A 23338-nucleotide genomic window follows, 5' to 3' on the forward strand; every position below is an offset into this window, starting at 1 on the left:
AACATAGCCACTAGGATGATTGTGAAAGCCAAACATATTGATCATTTTACATCAATATCACCCCAGGTTCATTGGCTCCCTATTTGCTTCTGGGATCAATTTAAAGTGTTGCTTTTGATCTTTAAATTCCTAAATGGGTTGGGACCAGATCATTTAGAGAACTGCTTGTTTCTCCTATGAATCTGTCCCTAGGCCTTGAGATCAGCCTGCTAGGTCTTCCTCCGTGGCCAGCCATCAAGAGCCATCAGGCTGGTAGATACCAGAAACAAAGCCTTTTCAGTGGTGGCTCCACTTCTCCAGAAGTCTCTCCCTGGATAAGTATGCATAGCCCTTAAGTAATTAAACAGAACATGGACACTTTGGTGTCTCACTCATTGAGTTGGTTCCAGACATAATCTTCCATGGATGGAAATACTCTATCCTTCCAAGGCTTTTGGTCCAGGGGAGAGATCCCACTGTTAAAGGGGGAAGTTGTGATACACCTCCCACCTACCCCAGCCTTTTACTTTAAGGTCACCAAGTTATTCTGGCCCTATTCTGGTCCTTCATCCTGTCAAAGCAGTGAAGTCACATCTCCCCTTCAACACACAAGTTGTGGAAAGTATTCAGTCTAGCAGGGAGGTTGAGAAATCCAGTAGTAATTAACACGCTGACAGCCCCACTTCAGATGCCCAAGGTAGCATACTTTTTAAGCCATGTGACACTCATTCTATTGGCTTGACAGAACCATCTGTCAATCAGAGCCCACCTGGGTAAAGAGCCCTTAAAAGCTGGAGTGTTGCCAAAATTTGGTGGTCCCTCACCATCAGTCTGAACATCCAAGATGCTACATTACTCACAAAGAGAACAGAAGCCTGTATGTAAGTAGCTACATTTGGATAGGCGCAATTGAAATATTACTTTTTTTTACATTCATGCACCTTTGGTTTGCTGCCTGCTTAAACCCTCTCCCAATAAATCTCTCACAATTGAATATTTAATTGATATTGCACCTTTCCTCCAAGAAGCTCAAGGTGCCATGCATGGTTCTCTTTTTATTATTAGAGTTTTTATTGGTTTACAAAAGTACATGCCTTGTTTCTTCTTTCAAGTTGTTCAGTCTTTTCTACAGATCAGTTACATTTGTAATGAGACAATAGTGTTGAATACAGTATAAGGTCAGGAAGAAGGGGGGGAGAGGAGGGGTGGTGGTAAGAATTATATTTCTTGCAGTGTACGTGTGGGGTTTTGTGTCAGTGTCAACTAGATAGGTTCTCTTTCTATTCACCTGCTACGTTTCCTTAGTAGTGAGAGAGGTTGGAAGCCTATGGTATGGTTGGGTGTCTGTGGTTGGCTGCAATGGGGTTTGTTTGCCTTTGTGAGGGGGTGAAAGGCTTTATGGGTCAAGTAAGATTGATTTGTATGCTGTTGGTGGGTTCTTGCTATTGTCTTGTTGGGCTGTGATATGTGATATACTGGGGGGTCCTCTTCTATTTGTCCCCATGTCAGTTTGAGTTTATTGTTTAGCTTTCCTAGTAAGGCTGTTTCCCATATGATTTGGTGCCACTGGTCCATGTTCACTCTGACAGGTCTCTCCAGTGTCTGGCTATGAGGCTTCTGGCTCCTGAGAGTAGGTGGGTTATAAGCAGGGCTGGATTTAGGTTTGATGAGGCCCTAAGCTACTGAAGGTGATGGGGTCCTTTATATGTCCAGCTGTCCTTTGTCAACAACAAATTGTCGCTTTTGTTGTTGTTGAATATATGCTATATGGCAGGGGTAGTCAACCTTTTTATACCTACCGCCCACGAATGCCGCTAATTCTTGATTGTAAAATGTAATGGGAATTGGGGTTGCTCGTGCGTAAGTTGCCGCTACTCTAGGCAAGGTTGCCTGGTTGAACCTCTCCCTGGCTGCACAGCCCTTACTCCGCGGCTGTGTCAGTCACTGGCAGAATCCGTCAGTGGGTGTTTCCTGAACTTCTTCCAGCATAAAAGTTCTTTGACGCCAAGTCTCCGCCTAGCCTCCCTGCGCGGAAGTCTTCTGCACAGGGTGGGGGTGGCCAGCGGAGGACCTGTGCTCTCCCCGCTGGTCTCTGTGGAAGAGTCCTGGAGCCATCTCTCCGAAGCCCTCCCCTGCTCCCCTTTCTTCCTGGTGTCACGCTGATTTCCTTCCTCAGTAGCCGAGTTCCCTCTATCCCTGCTGGGCCCTTCTCCGGCATCGCTGGGGAGCCTTACCTCCACTCCTGGCTCCGATGGCAGTTCCCTGACATAAAATTTCCTTACCACCCACCGGTGCTTGATGGAAGGATTCAGCTTGTGCCATAGAACCCCTTACCGCCCACCTAGAATCCTGAAACACCCACTAGTGGGTGGTAGGGACCAGGTTGACAACCCCTGCTATATGGTAATTTATGGACCTAATCGGTATCTAAAACCATTTACCACTATTACTGTATGTAGGTTTTATTTTATTTGTTTTTTATCTTATATTTTGGAAATGTACATCCAGTTTTTTTTCTTTAATTTTTTTTGGGGGCCCAAAGAGAGTGGGGCCCTAAGCTATAGCTTGTTTAGCTTATACATAAATCCGTCACTGGTTATAAGCTCTGTATAATGTGAATTGGTCATTATGATCTTGGAAGATGTTCAGTAGGGCCAGTTCTGGGGTGAGTTCTAATACCTTAGTTATTTTGCATATTTCTTGTAGGACTGCTGTCCAGAATGGTTGGATTTTAGGGCATTCTCACCATATGTGGAGGTATATGCCTGTGGAGGTACAGCCTACCCGACATCTTGGTCAGGTTCCTGGGCGTGTCAGCGCCAGTTTCTGTGGTGTTAAGTATCACCTGTGGGTGAGGTTCAGAGTGAGTTCCCTTCTTTTGGCTGATATGGACTTAAAGGGAGGTTTAGAGCACATTCTAGTTCATTGGGTGGGGTTAATTTCCTAGCCTATGCCATGCTCTCATTGTTCTTTGATTGCATCAAGGGGGGTTATGGGATTTTGGAGCAGTATTTTGTATATTGCCATGTCCCCCTGCTGTCAGGAGAAGATTTTCGAAGATGGTTAGGCTGATTTTACAGCAGGATTATTTAAGAAGGCATTTAAAAAGGCATGTAATTGGTGGTGTGTTAGCCAGGGTATTTGGGTGTCCCTTGGTTTGTCATGTATTTCTTGTGTTGGCATGGGTTTGTTGTTTTTGTAGAAGTCTTTTAGATGATGAAGGCCTTTGGCTTGCCATGTTTTTATCTGGAGGTTTTGTGCTGCCTGTTAGAATAGTGGGTGGTGAGACAGGGGGGTTAGTGGGGATGGGGCTAGTTTGCCTACTTTCCTCTTCCATGCTATTAGCATGGATTTTGCGAACCTGTTCAGTGTTGTGGGAATTTTCTTGAGTTTGTTCTGGAGAAATGGGTATGCTGTTGTGGAAGTGTTTTTGATGGTGTCTCTCTCCAAGTGAACCCATTGTTTCATTTTCTAGAATTTACAGGATTATGTGGCGTACTTGGTTGGTGATGTGATATGATTTTATGTTGGGGATCATGGTTCCTTTGTTCACCATTTTATTCTTACAATGGACCTTGGAGGTAGGTTAGGCTGAGAGACAGTGACTAGCTCAAGTCCCCCAGTGAGCTTCCAGGTCCTAGTTCAACACACTAGCCACTACACCATATTGGTTCTCTTGGGGCTCTTTTGTACATTTGTTCCTGACTCAAAGGGATATTTCACCCTCACTGCCTTAGGCTATTGGGCCTTATGCTGTGTGTCCATATGCTGTGTGTCCAGTGGGATTGGACTGAGGAAAGCTTGGTCCCTTGCGGTGTGATGGGCGCCAACAGGATGATCCCTCATCTCCATGACTAAAATTAATTACTCAGAGCCTTGAGAACTGTCCTTGCCTCAAGGTTAGAGTGAAAGGAAGGCTGATAGCAGCCAACTTCAGTTCTGAGAGATCAGAAGTACTCCTGATAATGTGTCAAGAGGGAGGCTGCTCATGACCTCTCTGTTACAGGGTCTCTATTACGGGGTGACTTTAGCGACTTTCGTTGCAGACCTGGGTACCACCTCTGACACTGTTCCAGTGGAGTTGTGTAACATTTGGTGTTGAGGGCGGCTGGGGAGTGGAAATCTCCAAAAACAGCACCCCTCCCACTCTGCTCATCAGATACTCTCAAAACTGAGAGTGAAGTCAGGTTCCAACCCAGAACTGCTGTGGTTTTCCATGTGTTTGGTTTTGTGTGGATTTTATTTAATTTTACATATTGTCAGTGCTTTTTTTCTTGGGGGTGGGGGCACGCAGGGGTACGCATACCCCTAAACATTTTGTGAATCTAAGTTGCGCCTCATTGAGGGGCAGTATTTTAATATGAATAGGAAAATGAGAGTACCCCTAAACTTTTTTTAAAGAAAAAAGCACTGCATATTGTTATGTTTTATTGTTTCCTTTTCCAAGATACCATGGGAGAGTTTCTGCCCTGAAAGCTGGGTTCTGCATTTCTTGAATAATAAATAAATAAATAAATAAATAAATAAATAAATAAATAAATACATAAATAAATGCTACTTATCACATAAAGAAATCAACATAAAACAATGTGCTAAGAAACACACCGTGTGTTAGCTTAGATGGTAGAGGCTCCAGATACTTAAGCAAGATAATTAGACATTTACAAATCCAATTATGTTGTCAGGGGCATTTCTAAGAAAGTGTAAATTTTACCGGTGTGAAAGAAAATGACTCCCTCCAATTTATAGGACAAAATATTTCAGTTCAGGTGATTTCGTAGTCAGGTAGCTCTTTTGTTTCTTTAATTAATCAAAGCTTTTGACAAGATTTCATATAAGGCTAAAGATAGGCTGAGCAATTCTAATTCCCTGATCTGCTGGCTGGAGGAGGTTAGGATGGGGTGGATGAGCCTCGCTGCTGCATAAAAAGAGCTCTGCCAGAAGTGGTGCCACATCTGCCAAGGAAGTCCCCATTACAGTGGTATCTTGGGTTACAGATGCTTCAGGTTACAGACGCTTCAGGTTACAGACTCCGCTAGCCCAGAAATAGTACCTCGGGTTAAGAACTTTGCTTCAGGATGAGAACAGAAATTGCGCTGCGGCTGTACAGCAGCAGCAGGGGCCCCCATTGGCTAAAGTGGTGCTTCAGGTTAAGAACAGTTTCAGGTTAAGAACAGACCTTAAGTTCTTAACCCGAGGCACCACTGTATTATTATTATTATTATTATTATTATTATTATTAATTATTATTAATATTAATATACCACCCTATACCCAGGGGTTCTCAGGACAGTTCACAGAATAAAATCAAAATACCAAATAAAAATAAAATACCTAATAAAAATAAAAACAGCAACACAATAGCCACCCAAAAACACATTTTAAAAGGGCATAGGATGTAGATTGGATCAACCAAAGGCCTGGTTAAAAAGGAAAATTTTTGCCTGGTGCCTAAAGGTGTATAATGAAGGCACCAAGCAAACTTTCCTGGGGAGAGCATTCCACAGACGGGGAGCCACTGCAGAGGAGGCCCGTTCTCGTGTTGCCACCCTCCGCACCTTTCGATATGCCCATGGGAAGCTCTGCAGGCATAGATCTTCTAATGGCAGAGTTTCTGGCAACAGAACCTGGAGTTACACCAGGAGCAGGCATAAGGCATAGTGGTGACCTGGGATCTGCTGCATTCAAAACCCCTCCATTTTCCTAAAAGGCCCTAGGATTGAGTACCTTACTTACAACAGCCTGGCCATTTCTTCACCCCTAATTGATTTGAAAGTGGGTTGGGTGGACTGGGCAGGATTAGTGAGAAGAAACACACCACAACCACACACTTCCTACCCTACCCAGGGCAAACCAGCAGAGCTTTGGAAGTGGCAGGCTGCCTGCCACTTCACTGGACCACCCGCAACCTCATAAAAGCATAAGAAGAGTCTGCTGAATCAGACCAGTGGCCCATCTAGTTCAGCATTCTGTTGTGACAGTTGCTAACCAGGCAGGACACAAGAACACTCTTCCTTTCTGTGGCTTCCAGAAAATGGTATTCAGAAGCCTCCAACTGTGGGGGTGGAGCATAGCATCATGGTCTAAGAAGAGGAAGAAGAAGAGTTTGGATTTGATATCCCGCCTTTCACTCTCTTTAAGGAGTCTCAAAGCGGCTAACATTCTCCTTTCCCTTCCTCCCCCACAACAAACACCCTGTGAGGTGAGTGGGGCTGAGAGACTTCAGAGAAGTGTGACTAGCCCAAGGTCACCCAGCAGCTGCATGTGGAGGAGCGGAGACGTGAACCCGGTTCCCCAGATTACGAGTCTACCACTCTAAACCACTACACCACATTGGCCTCCTATGGGAGCCTATAGCTTGCTGCATTTGAAGAAGTACTGTATTTTCCCGTATATAAGACAATGCTTTTTGCTAAAAAAAAAAAAAGGCAAAAATTGGGTGTTGTCTTATACATGGATAGTGAATGCAGAGTGGGGACATGTGATTAATGGCAGCAGCAAGCAGGAGATTGGCAGCGGCGATTGGGCGGGTGATTGGTGGCTGTGGCAAGTGGGCGGATGGGCTGGTGGTGGTGGTGAGCGGGCAGACAATTGGCCATTGCGGTGAGGTGTGCAATTGGCAGTGGCTGTGGCAAGCGATCGGCAGTGGCGGGCAGGTGGGTGAGCGATTGGCAGAAGTGCCCTCCCCCACCCACCCCAAAGCTAAACAACTTAATTTCTTAATTTTGGGTTAAAAAGAACAGGGGTCACCTTATACATGGAAACGTCTTATACCCGGAAAAATACAGTACTTTTTTTTAATCTATTCTGAATCATCCAACATTCAGCTTCATTAGATGTCCACAAGTTATAGTGTGACGAGAGAGGGAGAAACGCTCTTCTTTATCCACTCTTCCAATGCCATGCATAATTTTATAAATTTCTATCGTCACCTTTTACTCGCCTTTTCTCTAAACTAAAAAGTCCTGAAAGCTGCAATCACAGTTTGGATTGGATCCCTACCATGCAGATCTAATTTCCACTGATAAGTTTGAAGAGAGAAATAGATGGAAACCTAATTGGAACAATCAGAGCACATCTGCCCAGACCATAAAACATATTTATTTGCCTTGTTTTGGGACTCCCTGTCTAGAGAAACTCGCCTTGCCCTTTCCTGGTGGTTTCTCACCATCTTTTGTCCTTTTGGCTGACTTCCTACTCTTTTGAAGCATTTTTACTGACTCATTAGAAAACAGATTTATACTGTTTTATGCTGTGCTTCTATTTTTTAATCTTCACAATATTTTATGAGATGTTTTTATTTTTCTTATACTTGGTTGCAAGCCACCTTGAGCATTTGTGACATGAGCATGACTGAACTGCAGTTGAAAACATCTGGAGGGCAGTTTTTTTATACACAAAGGTGAGATATAATTTTTTTTTACTAATGAAGGTATTTATAAAATCAATGTCATTTCTTTCCATTCGTATAAAAAATCAGTATGGAGCGCACAAAAATGCAAGTAATTGAAAATCACTTAAAACATCGAAACAAAATAGCTTTAAAGAAAACAATGATACAGCAGATATAGGTAGAACAACGCGATTCAAAATTACAACCTGCTAAAAGTAAAAAGAATAGTTATGAAAGTGTCTGGTGAGTGTCCCTGGGGAGACTATTCCATGACTTGATCAAAGGGAGAAGGTGCAAAGCATGTTTGCCAGTTGGATACACATCCTAGATTGGCCTGGACTAGCATTTCGTAACTCTGCCACCTAATTCAAATAGAGAGGGTAACAGATCCCCAAATGCAGCACAAATGCAACACATCTAATAAAGCACATATCTAATGCAGCACACTGATAATTCATACCACCTTTAAAATGAGTCCTAATGCTGAAATCCTGTGCAGAGCATTCTTTTCCTGATACTTGTGAGGCTACTATAGTGGTACCTCAGGTTACATACGCTTCAGGTTACATACACTTCAGGTTACAGACTCCACTAACCCAGAAATAGTGCTTCAGGTTAAGAACTTTGCTTCAGGATGAGAACAGAAATTGTGCTCCGGCGGCGCAGCGGCAGCAGGAGGCCCTATTAGCTAAAGTGGTGCTTCAGGTTAAGAACAGTTTCAGGTTAAGAACAGACCTCCGGAATGAATTAAGTACTTAACCCGAGGTTCCACTGTAGTCTTTTAAACGTTACCCAGCTTAAATTTGAACCACCATGACTTCAGATTGGTGTCATCAACCATACAATCGAGAGAGTGTTCTCTTTTTCCTGGGCTTTTCCAGGTTTAATGGAAAATTCCAGTTTTGATTTAACATATGACATTTCCTTTTGAAATGGCATCCTTGTTTAAATTTAAGTGAAATTTGGTTTCAAGCTCCCAACTACCTTCCGTGCCATAAAAAAAGAGCAGCAACAGGCAATGTCTCTATACACTGTGACCTTTTTCTTGGCCCATTATTCTCAGGTGCCTTTCAGCTGGTAATCAGCAAGAGCATCTGAGTTTCCTTCCTTTCTTATTTCTTTGTTTTCTCCAATTGTTAAGCCTGAGCTGCCTGGGCAACAGCTCAGACCAGGTACATGGGTTCCATCAAAATGTGTGGATCTGAGCCTACTTTTATCAATGCAGTGGGAGATGTTCAATATTGTTGTTGTTGTTTAGCTGTTTATTCGTGTCTGACTCTTCGTGACCCCATGGACCAGAGCACGCCAGGCACTTCTGTCTTCCACTGCCTCCCGCAGTTTATTCAATATTGTATTTTAGTTAAAATATATTATTATTATTATTATTATTATTATTATTATTAATTATTATTATGGTCCAGTATAAACCTACCACTAATGCAGTGGGACAAGCAAAAGTGTGGATGACTCTAAAGTGGAACAATTACTTCCATTGATCTGGACACTACTCTTCTGTTGTTGCAACCTAGAATTGCATTAGGATGGTTTCCCCCCCTTCTTTGCTGTTGACTCAGGTTAAGCTTTCGATCTACTAAGACACCTAGGTCCTTTTCACAGGTGTCCCCCATCCTACATTTGTGCTTCTGATTATTCCTGCCTAAGACCCTTACATTTGTTGCGTTGAATTTCATTTTGTTAGCTTTGGCACAGCTTTCCAAACCATTAAGGTCATATTGAATCCTGATTCTGTATTCCGAGTTATTAACTATCCCTCCCAGTCCGGTGTCATCTGACAAACATCCCTTCTATTCCTTCACCCAAGTCATTGTTAGGATGTTGAACTGGGCCCAGAACAGAACCCTGAAGCACCCTAGTTGTCACTTTTTTCCAGGATGGCAAGAATAAAACAGCCTGAAATGTCATACCTTTATATCACAGACTAGTATAGGTGTGCATAGTTCTGGTTGCTCCATCTTGAAAAGGATATTGTAGAGCTGGAACAGGCACAGAAAATGGTGACGCAAAATATCAGTGGAATTAGAGCAGCTTTCCTACGATGACAGGCTAAAGCATGTGGAATATTCCAGTTTAGAAAAGAAAGGTGACTGATGGACTAAACTCTGCTTAGAGGTTTATAAAATTTTGGATGGTGTGGGGAAAGTAAATAAAAATCTTGTTTCCCTACTCTCCTCATATTTAGGGTTTTGTCACTCACCTGATATTTGTGACTTTTTAATGTAGAAAAACAGCAAGAGCAATAGAGGCGAATAAGATTATCAGTAGTACGGAAAACAGAACTGAGGTCATTCAACGAGGCCGAATGCTGTGTAATCAGGATGGATAAAAAGAAGTACAGTGGTACCTTGGTTTTCAAACGTCTCAGAAGTTGAACATTTTGGTTTTTAAATGCCAAAAACTCAGAAGTAACTGTTTTGGTTTTCAAATGCTTTTTAGAAGTCAAACATGCCATGTGGCTTCCGTATTGAGTTTCCCATAAGTACTGTAAATGCTTCAGTTTTCGAACATTTTGGAAGTTGAACGGTTTTCCGGAATGGATTATGTTCGAAAACTGAAGTACTTCATACAGTGCATAGTTAATCTCTGGAACTTGTTTTTACAAGATCCATACTTAAATGAATTAAAAGGGGTTTAATTCCACCAATTTAAATATATATAATTGATTTTTGAATTTCAATTAATATAAACATATAACGTAATAGTAAATACAGTGGTACCTTGGGTTACATATGCTTCAGGTTACATATGCTTCAGGTTACAGAATCCGCTAACCCAGAAATAGTACCTCGGGTTAAGAACTTTGCTTCAGGATGAGAACAGAAATTGTGCTCTGGCGGCGCGGCGGCAGCGGGAGGCCCCATTAACTAAAGTGGTGCTTCAGGCTAAGAACAGTTTCAGGTTAAGAACAGACCTCCGGAACGAATTAAGTACTTAACCTGAGGTACCACTGTAGTCATCAAAAGGAATACCAAACTTGGAGAATATTAAAAGTAAGTATCAGCAGAAGCTTGTAATCAATTGTGTTCCAACATAAGGAATCAAATAAAGGTGTCTTTCCATAATCTTCCAGGCGTTGATGCAGATGGAAATCATGTCCAATCTATTTGACAGTCAATAAAAGGATACCATGTTGCATAAAAGGGGCTTCCCTCCATCATGTTCTTTTTGTAAAGCGGTTAATTTGTTCTTAAGAACAATGTTCCATACTTGTGAGAGCCAGGCTTCAAAAAGTTTTGGAGTTGGATATTCTTCTACCACTAACTTGGTTGCTTTTAAGAAGTGGTGAATAAGATCTTTATTGGTTTCATCTTAAGTCTTCAGTTGTAGCAACTGTGTTGTCATTTGTTGGGGGGGGGGGAATTACCAAAACAGATAATTTTGAGGCAGTGCCACCACATATGGCGTAAAGACCCAGGCAGTTTGCATCCTCACCAGCTAAGCTTTGGAATATTGTGGCTGATTTTATTTAATCTGACTGGATACATATACCAGTGATATGCTAATTTTAAGTGTTTTCTTGGGTCTTGTCAAAGGTGGAACCAAATGGCAAACTGTTCCAAATTTGTTCCCAAAGTTATTTAAATGGATTTAAAAGGTATTTGGACAAATGGAGGATAAGACTATCAATGGCTAGTTGAATGCTAGTTTCTGGGAATCACTAGTGGGAAGAGTGGTGTTGTGCTCATGTCCTACTTGTGGGCTTCTCAAAGGCTTTGGATGGATGGATCACCATGAGAACAGGATGCTGGGCAAAGACAGCAGGGCTCTCCTTATTTTCTAGAATTTTGAGTCAACCAATGACTTTGAGAGGCAGTAGATTCAGAGTAAAAAAAAAAAAGAGCAAAGACTTCACACAATTCACAATTCAATTATTGAATTTGCTGTCATGAGATGTTGTGATCCTTACTGGCTTATACCTGGACTACATGTGCAGCATAATGAGGTGATACAATACACTGTACCACCTCAGGGGGTACCTAAGAGCTTGCTGGAACAGTCTAACATTCAGTTCTCACAGTGTCCAACCAGCTGCCTCTTCTAGGATATAACATTTTTCAGTGTTCCCATGTGTCACGGTCCAGGTCATAGGTGGCAGCAGTTCAGCCCTAGAATCATAGAATCATAGAGTTGGAAGAGACCACAAGGGCCATCGAGTCCAACCCCCTGCCAAGCAGGAAACACCATCAGAGCACTCCTGACATATGGTTGTCAAGCCTCTGCTTAAAGACCTCCAAAGAAGGAGACTCCACCACACTCCTTGGCAGCAAATTCCACTGTCGTACAGCTCTTACTGTCAGGAAGTTCTTCCTAATGTTTAGGTGGAATCTTCTTTCTTGCCCTGACACACCAGAACCAGGGTATGGATGGTAACAATGGTAGCAGTTCAATGGAGGACGGAAACTTGATGAGGCTGGAACGCAGGAACAGAACCTAGAACAGGAGAAGGAACTGAAGCAGGATCAGGAGTGAAAACAGGAACTGGGAACAGCAGAATATAAACCACGTTGTTGTGGCAAAGAACCAGAGGGAAATGCTGGTCTTATGTACTCCTCTTGGGCTTGCTTCCAGGTGCTGCACATATGATCTTGCCATACTTCCCAGGCCTCACCCGACTCCCTCAAGGCAAACACAGCAAGGGTCTGGTTCTGCAACTCCTCACTGCATTCTGGCCCCTACAAATACTCATGGTACTCCTTAAACCATGTTTAAAAACAAAACGCCAAGTTAAAAAAAATAACACAGTAAAGAAACTGAGACAAAATCTGTCTTCCTGCTGTGTTAGTCCCTCCTGCCCTGCCCCACCTCCATAAGAAATCATTAGAAAATGACCCACTCCAGCTATAGACCAAACTAGTACTGTCCACTCAGGATTCTGTTGTCTGTGCAAACCTTAATTTAGAAGGCTTTAAAGGGATTAGTCAGTATGGCTCTTGTGGGACATTAGTGCAGTCAAACCAACAATTCATGTTTTGCTAGATAGGCATATGAAAGGGCTGAAGCTCACAGAGCTTTCCTGTAAGATTTGCTAGAGAGAACTCTGTGAGATCACTTCCTTTGTCTGCCTTGGCAGGACCTACATACTTCCTCTCTGCCTAGGCAGCCTTCTCTTTCTTCATCATGCTTCCAAGCTGACCACATGCGCTTGAGCTCAGACACAATTTTCAACTTATATTTTGTACTTTTGTAAGTTACTAGTTATAAACTGCTGTAACATCTGCTTCAAGACCTAGATTATGTAAGTAAATACTACTTTTATTTCTTCACAAAACAATGTGTATATGATTGTTGTTTTTAAGGGAGAGCAAAGGGTGTACTACCAGGAAAAACCAGGCTGCCTTAAAGCATTCTGGATTATTGTTTCTAGAAGGTTAACTCAACCTTGTGTTAGCTTCCAAGTTTAAGCTGCAAGGATGGTACTCTGCTGATCTCACTCAGGAACAATAATAACTGAATACAGTGGTACCTCAGGTTAAGAACTTAATTCGTTCTGGAGGTCTGTTCTTAACTTGAAACTGTTCTTAACCTGAAGCACCACTTTAGCTAATGGGGCCTCCTGCTGCCGCTGTGCTGCTGCTGCACGATTTCTGTTCTCACCCTGAAGCAAAGTTCTTAACCCGAGGTAATATTTTTGGATTAGCGGTGTCTGTAACCTGAAGTGTATGTAACCTGAAGCGTATGTAACCTGAAGTACTACTGTAATATATAATAGCCTAGTGACTAAATCCATTCCTACAGCTTTATGAGCAGTTTTTAGCTACGATGTTATACACTAATTCAGTGTTCAGAATCATTATGCCTCTGAATCAGTTGATGTGGAGCATTCCATCTTTACAGGGAATCCTGGGAAATGTAGTCTTTCTTTCTTTCTTTCTTTCTTTCTTTCTTTCTTTCTTTCTTTCTTTCTTCTTCGATCACTCGTAGCCGAGTAAGATGGTCTTCCAATAACATAGTCTTAACAGTGTGTCCATAGGTGACTGCGGAGGCCAATTCTGGATCCACATGTCTTTCCACAGTAGGGACATAGGTTTCCGGGTGGGAGTTGATCACGGTGAAGGTTTGCCAAGCATGCCTTCCTCTTAGCTCGTTTCTCCTTTTCGCCCTGAGTGCATGCTTCTTCAAAGTCCACGACACCTTTAGTAAAGACTGTTCACTAACTGGAATGCTCACAGGGCAGTGTTTCTCAGTTATCAGTGCTTATACTACATTTTTTAAGATTTGCCTTGAGAGCGTCTTTAAACTACTTTTGTTGTCCACCTTATTTTGCTTTTCATTGTTGAGTTGGGAATAGAGTGGTTGCTTTGGACGACGATCATCAGGCATCCAAACATGACGAGTCCAGCTAAGTTGGTGTTGAAGAATCATTGTTTCGACACTGGTAATCATTGCTTCTTCCCAGTACACTGACATTAGTTTGCTTGCCTTCCCAAGTGCTGTGTAAAAATTTCTGGAGACACTGTTGATGGAATGTTTTGAGGAGTTGGAGATGGCATTTATAAGTGCTCCATGTTTCACAAGTGTATAGTAAAGTTGGTAGTACAATAGCTTTGTAAACAAGCATTTTGGTTTCCCTGTGAATGTCCAGGTCCCCAAACACTTCAATTGGGAGAAAACTGCACTTGCAGAGCTCAGGCGATGCTGGATTTTGGCATCAATGTCCACCCTTGTGGAAAGATAACTGCTGGTGGTGCTCCAACACAGGATCATCAGCACCCTTACAACTCTCAGGATTCTTTGGGGAAGTTAATATTTGCAGGCAGGGTTGAGCCCCCACAATGATGTGTGCCTCCTCCTTGGCCTTCTGCCAATGATGCATGTGTTGCACAGCATGCCCTGCCACCCCCGCTGCCCCCTGCCTACAAACACAGGCCCGACCGCCTCGAACCGCTGCCACTGCCCGCCTGCCTGCCAATCACCTTACCTTCGCTGGCTCTGCTGCTGTGACTAGGCCAAGGCCACTGCTGCAAAGGCTCCACTGAAGTCCACAGCAGCCACAGATGTTCTTCTAGAATCTGGGCCACACTTCAGAAGTATGTCTGCGGCTGCAGCGGGCCTCAGTGGCAGCCTTATGACTGAGTCAGAGGCCTTGACCTAGTCACTGTGGCAGCAGCAGAGAACCAACAGAAGCAGAGCGGTGGGTGAATGGCAGGCGGCAGTGGTCTGGGCTGTGTTTGCTGACAGGGAGTCATGGTGGTGGCTGGCAATGTTGCACGTGCATCAGGAGGAGGCTGAGCATAGAGCTCAGCATCGCACATGTATGACGCTGTACCCACCTCCGATCTTGGGAAAGAGTCGGCAGCTCTGGTGTGTGTTTGTTTCCCCCACTTGGCTCTAAAGACTCTATCTGAGGAGGCATGTGTAGACTGTCTACATAACTCTCCCCCTCCCCTCTTTCTGTAGAGGGTCCTGCCCACTTTGTGGAAGGGGGTGTTGATAACCACAAGGGGCTAGCATCCTCTCCTCCCTACAATCCTGTACATAACATACCTACTGAGAAATAAGTTCCATTGTTTTCAGTGGGGCTTACTCCTGGGAAAGGAGGATTGCACAGGACTGCAGTCTTAGTTGCTTCAAATTTATAAAGTGATGGATTTAATACTACTAGTTCTAGTGATGATGACTTACAAAGCCATGAATTCACTATTACTACTAAATCACCAGCACCATCATATCCCTTAAAGCCCAAGATACCCTCTCAGACCCCAATCTGCCAGGCTCATGCAGATTCATCTGCAAACTGGTCTCCCTCCCTCCCTCCCCTTTCTCTTGTTTTTCACCCAGCCCCAGCCCCCCAGCTATCACCTGCGAGAGTCTCGGCTACCGCAGCATTAACTTATGCACACACCATTCACCAAGTGTTCAGCGATGGGTTTCTCTCTTTTTGTCAATGAATGCACATTTTATGAATTAGAACAGCACATGCCCCCTTGTGGCTTGCCTTGGCTCCCTTGCCTGCTATGCAAGCCCCTTCCACGCCTGAGCTGGTGACACTGGGGCTAGGGCGGCAGGAGAAAAGGTTTCTTTTCCTGATTCCCCCGGACATTGCCTGCAGATTTTAAAGGAGGGCAGCGCGTGCAGGAACAAACTGTCCAGCGTGAGCGACTGACCCGCAAAAATCCAAGGGCACAGCCGAAAGAAAGGAGCTGGTAAAGGCTGCTAAGGGAGGGAGGGGAAAGAGCAACACAGGCAGTAGCAAACTTACAGGAAAACTCTGAGCTTCAAATCCTGCCATGTGCCTGTCTAGCACATGGTTTGACTGCATTGTAAATAGCCCACATTATACACCAGACTTGGCACTCCAGATTAGTTACCAGTCCCTGGATCTGCACTCCTATGTGCTAAAATCCACAATTGGGTAACATCTTTATTGGAACCAGCCAAAATGTCACAAAACCAAAGCTTTTGTGGTGTTCTCCAAAACTTATGAGGCACATGGAGTTACATATGTGTTTATTAATATAAATATTTCATAAAAATATTCCTGAGCAGTTTATAACAAACAAACTTAAAACCACACAGTAAACATACTTAAAAAGTTAAAAACAAACATCAATTAACTGTTGTGGAAAGATGTGTTATGTACAAGATGTATTCTTAATTGCCTGCATGGGCCTGGGGGAATAGAAAAGTTTTCAGGAGGGGTTTTAACTTTTACACTAAAGACACCTGCTGAATCTCTGTCAGCGGTGTTTTCCACAATATTGGGCTGAGGACACTAGACATAGAATTAGAGAATTATAGAGTTGAGAGAGACCCTGAGAATCATCTAGTCCAAACCCCTGCAATGCAGGAATGTGCAGCTGTCCCATACAGGGATCAAACCTGCAACATTGATGTTACCAGCATCATGCTCAGCTCTAACCAGCTGAGCTATCTGTGCTCTCCCAGTAAAGGCTTTCCTTCTTGCTGCTATCAAGTGAAACTTGCCAACTTGGGAAACAACTAACGATGCTGCTGCAGATAATCTCAGTGACTGAGCTAGAATATAAGGGCTCAGGCGATCCCTAAGGCACCCTGGAACTAAGTTGTTCAAGGCTTTGTGGGTTAATACAAGGATGATAGATGGGCAACCAGGGCAGTTGTTCTAACAATGGTGTCACATGTTCTTGGCCAAATACACCCATCAGCAGTGGCTGCTGCATTCTGCACCAGCTGGAGCTTCCAAATGGTACCCAATGGCAGACACCCCCCCCCAATAGAGTGCAATGCCATAATTCAGCCTTGAGGTTAGCAATGCATGGACTACAGTGGTCAGGTTGCACCTGTCCAGGAACAGCCGGAACTGATGAAGCAAAGAAGTACATCAGTGAGAGGGAGGGAAGGGGGAACACAAAAATTAGGCTGATAGGCCAAGAGATCAACTGATAGAAGTTCCAAGACTGAGTCCCTCTCTGCTGCTATGGCTTGCTCCTAGTTGCTCCCCATTTCTGAGAATTTAAAGTCTGACGTGTAACCCAGATCTGTCTCAGACTTAAATGAAGCATGTAACTCCTTGGCTAGGCAATGATTCCACAGATCCTAAATAGTTTGCTCTAACCTTTTAGGAAGCCTTATTAACCTGCCCGTGATTCACTTCATTTCTCCCTCATCAACTATTTCTGTCTGAAGCTCAGGATGAGCATTTTTAAACTCAGCCATCGTAGACTTTCTTTCCTTCTATTCCTTTCCTAACCCTCTGTGCCCAGGATTTCAGTTCAAGCAGAACTAGGGTTCAGATGCTAGGACTTATTTTGAATTGGGCAGCATGGAATGTATTTCGAATTAAAAGTGCTGCGCGTCTTGGGGGTCACCTCTTCCCATACATACCTACTTGAGCCCTGAGATCCCCAAGGGATGCCCTTCTCTTGAGGGAACCACTCAAACTGGGGGGCAGCTACAAGGGAGTGGGCCCTTTGGCAGTGCCTTCCACACTCAGTATGGAATGCACCCTCCCAAGCAGGGCCTTGCAGAGCCAGGCAGAGGCCCAGGCCAGGTAGATAATGTGACCCCCCCCCCCCGGGGATAACTGAAGTCTTATAAATAAGTAAGTATATAAATAATTTTCACAAAAGTTATGCTGACAAATAATTTTATTTCAAGGCTTGAACCGTATTTGCATATAAAGAGAAAATGGAAAATATAGATATACAATAGTGCTTTTGATGGACGCTGGGGAAGCTTTGCTCTCGCGCTGCCAGCCATGGCCCCAGGGAATCCGCCCACCGCCGCCTTTGCACCTCTGCGTTCGCCCCAGTGCATCCCCTGCGATTGTGAATATGCTGACCAAGGCCCCCTTTGGAATCGGAGGCCTGGGCCAAGTGGCCCATACGCCCCCCGCCCTCTGTCTGGGCCTGCTCCCAAGAGTGTCTCATTTGGTGTCTACATTCATGTCCTTCTATGACTACACAAAGACTTACTTTATTCTCCCAGGCCCTTTAGCATCAACCGTGTGCCTTTTAACATTATTTGAATATTCCTATTAGTATTTTAGCCTCTGTTTTTCTGATGGCTAGAGTCTGCTTTAGCCCTCATGAGATGGTTTAATTCTGTGATTAGGTCAGATGATCATGGCTGGTGCTATCTGTTCTGGTCTGTGTTTTATTGGAGCTCATCATATCCAACAATGTGCTTTTCAAGACCACATATTCTGCTTCAAAGTGCACTGCTGATTAATCAAACACTGAATGATCAAGTGTTGTACTGGCACGGGTAAGCCAGTCCTAAGGTGCATAGAGTGTTGGTTCTGGAACAGGGTGGCCTTAATTTAAATTGTAGATAAGATGCATAGCTGGTTCACTGTCTGTATAATGGGAACGCTAGACATCCACTTCACTGGACTGGGATAAGAAGCAATAATCACCATTCTTCAGCCACAGAGGCAGAGGTGGTGTAGCTGGTCACACGGGCACATGCACACATACACCCACCTTGTCCAGGAAGACCTTGAGCGATGACTGAACTGAAATTACCTTCTGTGCCTGGGAGGTTTTCAGGAGCAGCAAGCAAGCCAGCTGCTGTCCTGAGTTGCCCCTCATTGAACTAATGAGAGATGCTACTTGGAGTTCCATAGGCAAGACATAAAGAAAAGGGATGTGAGAATCAAGAAAGCATATGTCACTAACTGTGGTCCATGGAGAATCAGCACTTGGTGCTACAGAAATTTTGCATTATACAAATGAGATCAGTCGCAGCGCACACACACACACACACAGAGAGAGAGAGAGAGAGGGAGAGAGAGAAATACTAATACTGCTTTATTATGTTTTATTTTTGCAAGGCAAGAGTGATGGAGAGCAGGAGAACATATATTCGCTTAGTAGGAGGGAGAGCATCACACATGATGCTTGGTTTTGCCATGTGTGAATAGACAATGAAAGCCTGAATGTGGCAGAAGCACTGAAGTATCATGGTATATTCATATTAAAGTGCAGTTTTAGGCTGATTTTAAGCATGGTGTCCAGGGTTCACAAGTAACTATGCTAGCATGACATAGGCATACAGTGGTACCTCGGGTTACATACACTTCAGGTTACAGACTCCGCTAACCCAGAAATAGTGCTTCAGGTTAAGAACTTTGCTTCAGGATGAGAACAGAAATCGTGCTCCGGCGGTGCGGCAGCAGCAGGAGGCACCATTAGCTAAAGTGGTGCTTCAGGTTAAGAACAGTTTTAGGTTAAGTACGGACCTCCAGAACAAATTAAGTACTTAACCTGAGGTACCACTGTACTTGTTATTGGGAATCACAAGTATGGAAAGTGCCCTTGCAGTCAAGTCCTCCTTATGAACTTCCCATAGGCTTCTGGTTGGCCTCTGTGAGAATAGGATGAAGTACTAGATGGGCTTTTGGTCTGATCCTGCAGGACAGTTCTCATACACTTACATTCCTAATGGAAGTACACACTAGTGTTCAGTAATCCAAGATGATCTGGCTCTATCTTTCTTGTGCCATATTTAAGGATAAGCAAAACAAAAAACAGAAATAAGTTGTATATGAAACCGGCAAGAAGCTTATATTGAGGTGCTGGGGTTCCCCACCCCTGTTCTAGAGGAAACAGAATTTGCTTCTCAATTTCTTCCTCCTGGTGTTTTGTATATCTTGATTTGATTGGGATGTAGAACATGGCACTGTTCTTACCTTTTCAGATACCTTTTCAGATACTAATCAGTCTAAAGCAGGCAGGCATGCACTTCTATAAATCCATTGGTTGATGGCGATTGGGACAACTGAATAACCCCCTTTTTTTGTAATGTGGCTTTGCCTTCCTGCCCTCCGTTTAACAGATATTTGATTCATGTCATAGATATAGGTATCCCTTTTCTCTCCCCTTTCCATTGATTACCTGCCTGGCTCCATGTCCAAGATAGAAGTTCTGACTGCAAAGTTATATTTGCCTTTTCTGAATCTATTACTACTAAGCTCATGGTCATGGGAATAGCCAAGCGAAGCAGGGGGGCAGCTGCCCCCCAATCAATCAAAATCAATACAAATCTGAGGTTTCCTCCCTCCTAACCAAAGCTTGCCCCCCATGGTCATAGCCAGGATTTTTGTTGGTGGGGGGGCAGGCTTTGCATCATGTCTACATTGTATTCAGGATCAGTTCAAATATGCAGAAGATGCAACTGATGCTGGAAGGTCATATATTAGAATGCTTTCCTTGAACATCATGCTTCCTTCAGTTGAAAACTTGCATATTAGGAACACAGGTACAAGTCTAAAAAAGTAAAGGGATCCCTGACCGTTAGGTCCAATCGCGGACAACTCTGGGGTTGCGGCGCTCATCTTGCTTTACTGGCTGAGGGAGCCGGCATACAGCTTCCGGTCATGTGGCCAGCATGACTAAGCCGCTTCTGGCGAACCACAGCAGCGCACGGAAACGCCGTACAAGTCTACCTGCCTGCTAATATGCTAGATTTTCACCACAATACTTTATTTTTAATAGAAAAGCAAATCTTTAGTCTTTGGTTTTTTATGGCTATACCACCCACTTTCTCAGTCAATCCTTAGTGGAGGCTCAGAGATCAATTGTTTCTTGACCTGGGTAAGTTTTCTGACTGTGCTAACATTAAACACTAATTCAAGGCCTGTACACTCTTAAACTAGTATAAAAAGAAGAAGCATAAACATAGATATTTGAGTTAAACCCTCACATCTGGCAAATGTACACAGTGTCCATTAAATGCACTAGCTTAATCATTCCCTAATACAACACAGATGATGGCTTCTTAGTATACACATTAATTTTCCATTTATATTTCAATGTTACTTTAATTGTATTACTCAAAAACTGTAATAAATAACTGTATTTTAAAACAAACATACCCCCCAAAATGGGCAGAGTCATCCTAGATTCAGCAATGCAGAGTGGAGGATAATTGTATCCAAGGCATGCTGAGCTTGGGAAGGAAAGAGGAAAACACAAAAGGAAATACAATAACGACCAACAAAAGAGAGAGAGGCATTGGACATAACATGGGGCATTTGGCTTCCCTCTCTCCCACCTAAGTCACAGAAACCAGGAAAGCTATAGGAAGAGCTCTGGTGTGGTGGAACAGCTAAAATTTTGCATGGAGGGGGCTGGTTTGAATCCAGGATGAAGTCCTACATTAGAAAGGAAAGCCCCACAATGAGCCTCACTAAGCCACTCCAGGAGTAGTGTTGTGTGGATCAAGAGACTGGCTCCTGCATTTGCCAATCAACCCTTCAGCCCACCCTCCCCCCAGACAACCTATGTGGGCATCTCCCTCTTGTTTGATGGGCCATCCCTGCCTGGTATCATCGCAGCAGGCCTCCCATTACCCTTCCGTCTGCTCCATGCAGTTGACTGACTCAGACACTAATACCAGGAGCTATCCTACTCCAGCAACCTGAGACAGCTTTCTCTGAGCAGAGGAAGGGCCACTGCCCTTGGGCGCACCAAGTTCTCCAACCTCTTCTGGAGGCTACCTGAGGCCAGATAGGTTGGGACAAAGGGAACACCTCCTGTCATGCCTTAGCAACAAAGAAACAATAAATGTGGCAGTATCAAAAGTTTTTTCTAGGAGGGATGAGAAAGACACATGCTAGTCAGTCACTCTAGCAGGGTTCATGTGTCTTGGATTAACACCCAAAATATGTATTATAACTGGAAATCACACAAAAAAAATGTTTGAAACAACTCCTATATTCACAGTGTGCAACTATGGTGAATATATGTTGCAAACCTGGCTGCTGTTTCCCAGTACAGGTATATGTTGCATACAAGGCTGACTCACACCTGCATGCATATTATTTGGTATTTCTGCACTCTAGATTTGTTGAACATTGCATTTGACCTGATGCCAGAGTTCTGCAGTGTTAAACGTGTAAAGGCCACCTCACATACGCAAAGTCATCACTGGATTCTGCAATTTCCCACCAATTAGTGATGTATTGTGAACACACCAAGGCATTGCTTGCTATTAGACCACACGAATGTGACTGGAATCCCTTTAATCTCTTGTCACTGACTGGGGATTTTGTGTGCTATTGTTCTTATTTTTATTGGATCGCGGTTTTATATCGTTTTCATCGCTCATCGCCCAGAGACCCTTGACCACCATGCAGCCACTAATAAAGATAATAAATTAGTAAGTGCGATGTATCTGGACTCTTGCGGAGAGTTGCCTGCTTCCTCCTGCCCCTGTCATCTGTGACACAGCCCGATGGACCGAAGCCATTTGTGAGCGAGGCGCGTATTTATTGATCTTAAAATAGTAATGAAAAGCACTCGTTGCTACGGGTGACTGTGACTCGTTCCATTGAGGAATTTCCCTTCTCCTTCCTTTCAGACAGCCCCGCTCCCCGCGGGTTAAAATGATCTATTCAGTTTAACAAACAGCCTGGGCCACCTTCCGCAGCCTTCTCCTCTCTCTTTGCAGCGCCGCGCCTCTCTTTCCCTCGCAAGGCAGCCCCACTGAATTCCGTGGAGCCAAGTCTCAGGGAAACGTGCCGGAGGCTTGCAGTCTCCACATGCCCCCCCCCCCCTTCTTTCTCCTCCTGCAGGCGAGCGCGGGGAGGGGCCTGAGCCCGTTTGCGTATTTCGCTCCGCGCGCCCCTTTCCCCCGCCCGCCTCTCCCTAGCGAATAAGATCGTGCGTTTGTTTGTGTTTAAATATAGCCTCAACCCTTCTAAGGCTCCCAACTTCGGAGGAGAAGGGCAGAGGCGGGCGGCGGCAGCAACAGCAGCAGCTGGCCCCGCCTTCCCCGACCCCCTCGTAACTGCTGCTGCTGCTGCCGCCGCCGGGAAGCGCAGGCGAAGGGCGCCTCCGTCTGCCGTCACCCCGTGTCCCCACGAAGGGTGAGACGGGAGGGCGCTGCTGAGGCACCGCCGCCGCCTGGACTCGCAGGGAGACACACTGACGAGGTGGGGCGGACGGGGGCACAAGCTGCTGCGGGGGCTGCTTGAAAAATGCGCCCCAGCCAAGCTCCCCTGCGCGCACGAGAGAGGGAAGCTGCAGTCTTGGCTTTGCAGCGTGCGCCTGGCTTTTGCACGCCCCTCCTCCTCCTCCTCCTCCCACCGCCCTGGAATTGTGTAGTAGCCCTGAATTAGCATGTCACGTGTACGGCATGTGGAAATGAATCAGGGGCATGTGAGCAGCAGGCGGGGGGAGGGAGAGGAGGACGCCTGTGTTTGCATCCAAGGATCTCCTCTCGCTCGGTGGTTGCGTAGGTGTCTCGCTTCCTCCGCTCGCTCCCTCCCTCCCGCGGCTGCCTCGAGCGCTCCCCCTCCCTTCGGCCCTCCATCTGGCCGTCCCCCCCTTCTCTGCCCCCCTCCCCGTGCTCGCCGCCTCCTCTCTGCCAGCTCGAGCGAGCCAGCGGCGCGCTGCCTGCCTATTCAGCCCGGCAGAATCCCTCGGCCTGCAGCAGTGGCAGGAAGACGGGGGACCCCGCCAAAACTGCCCACTTCCCGCGCAAGCCGAGAGCCGCCGTGCGAGAGATTGATGCACATCCATG

Source organism: Podarcis gaigeae (genome assembly GCF_964106915.1).
Source record: "Podarcis gaigeae genome assembly, chromosome: 1".
Classification (NCBI taxonomy): Eukaryota; Metazoa; Chordata; class Lepidosauria; order Squamata; family Lacertidae; genus Podarcis; species Podarcis gaigeae.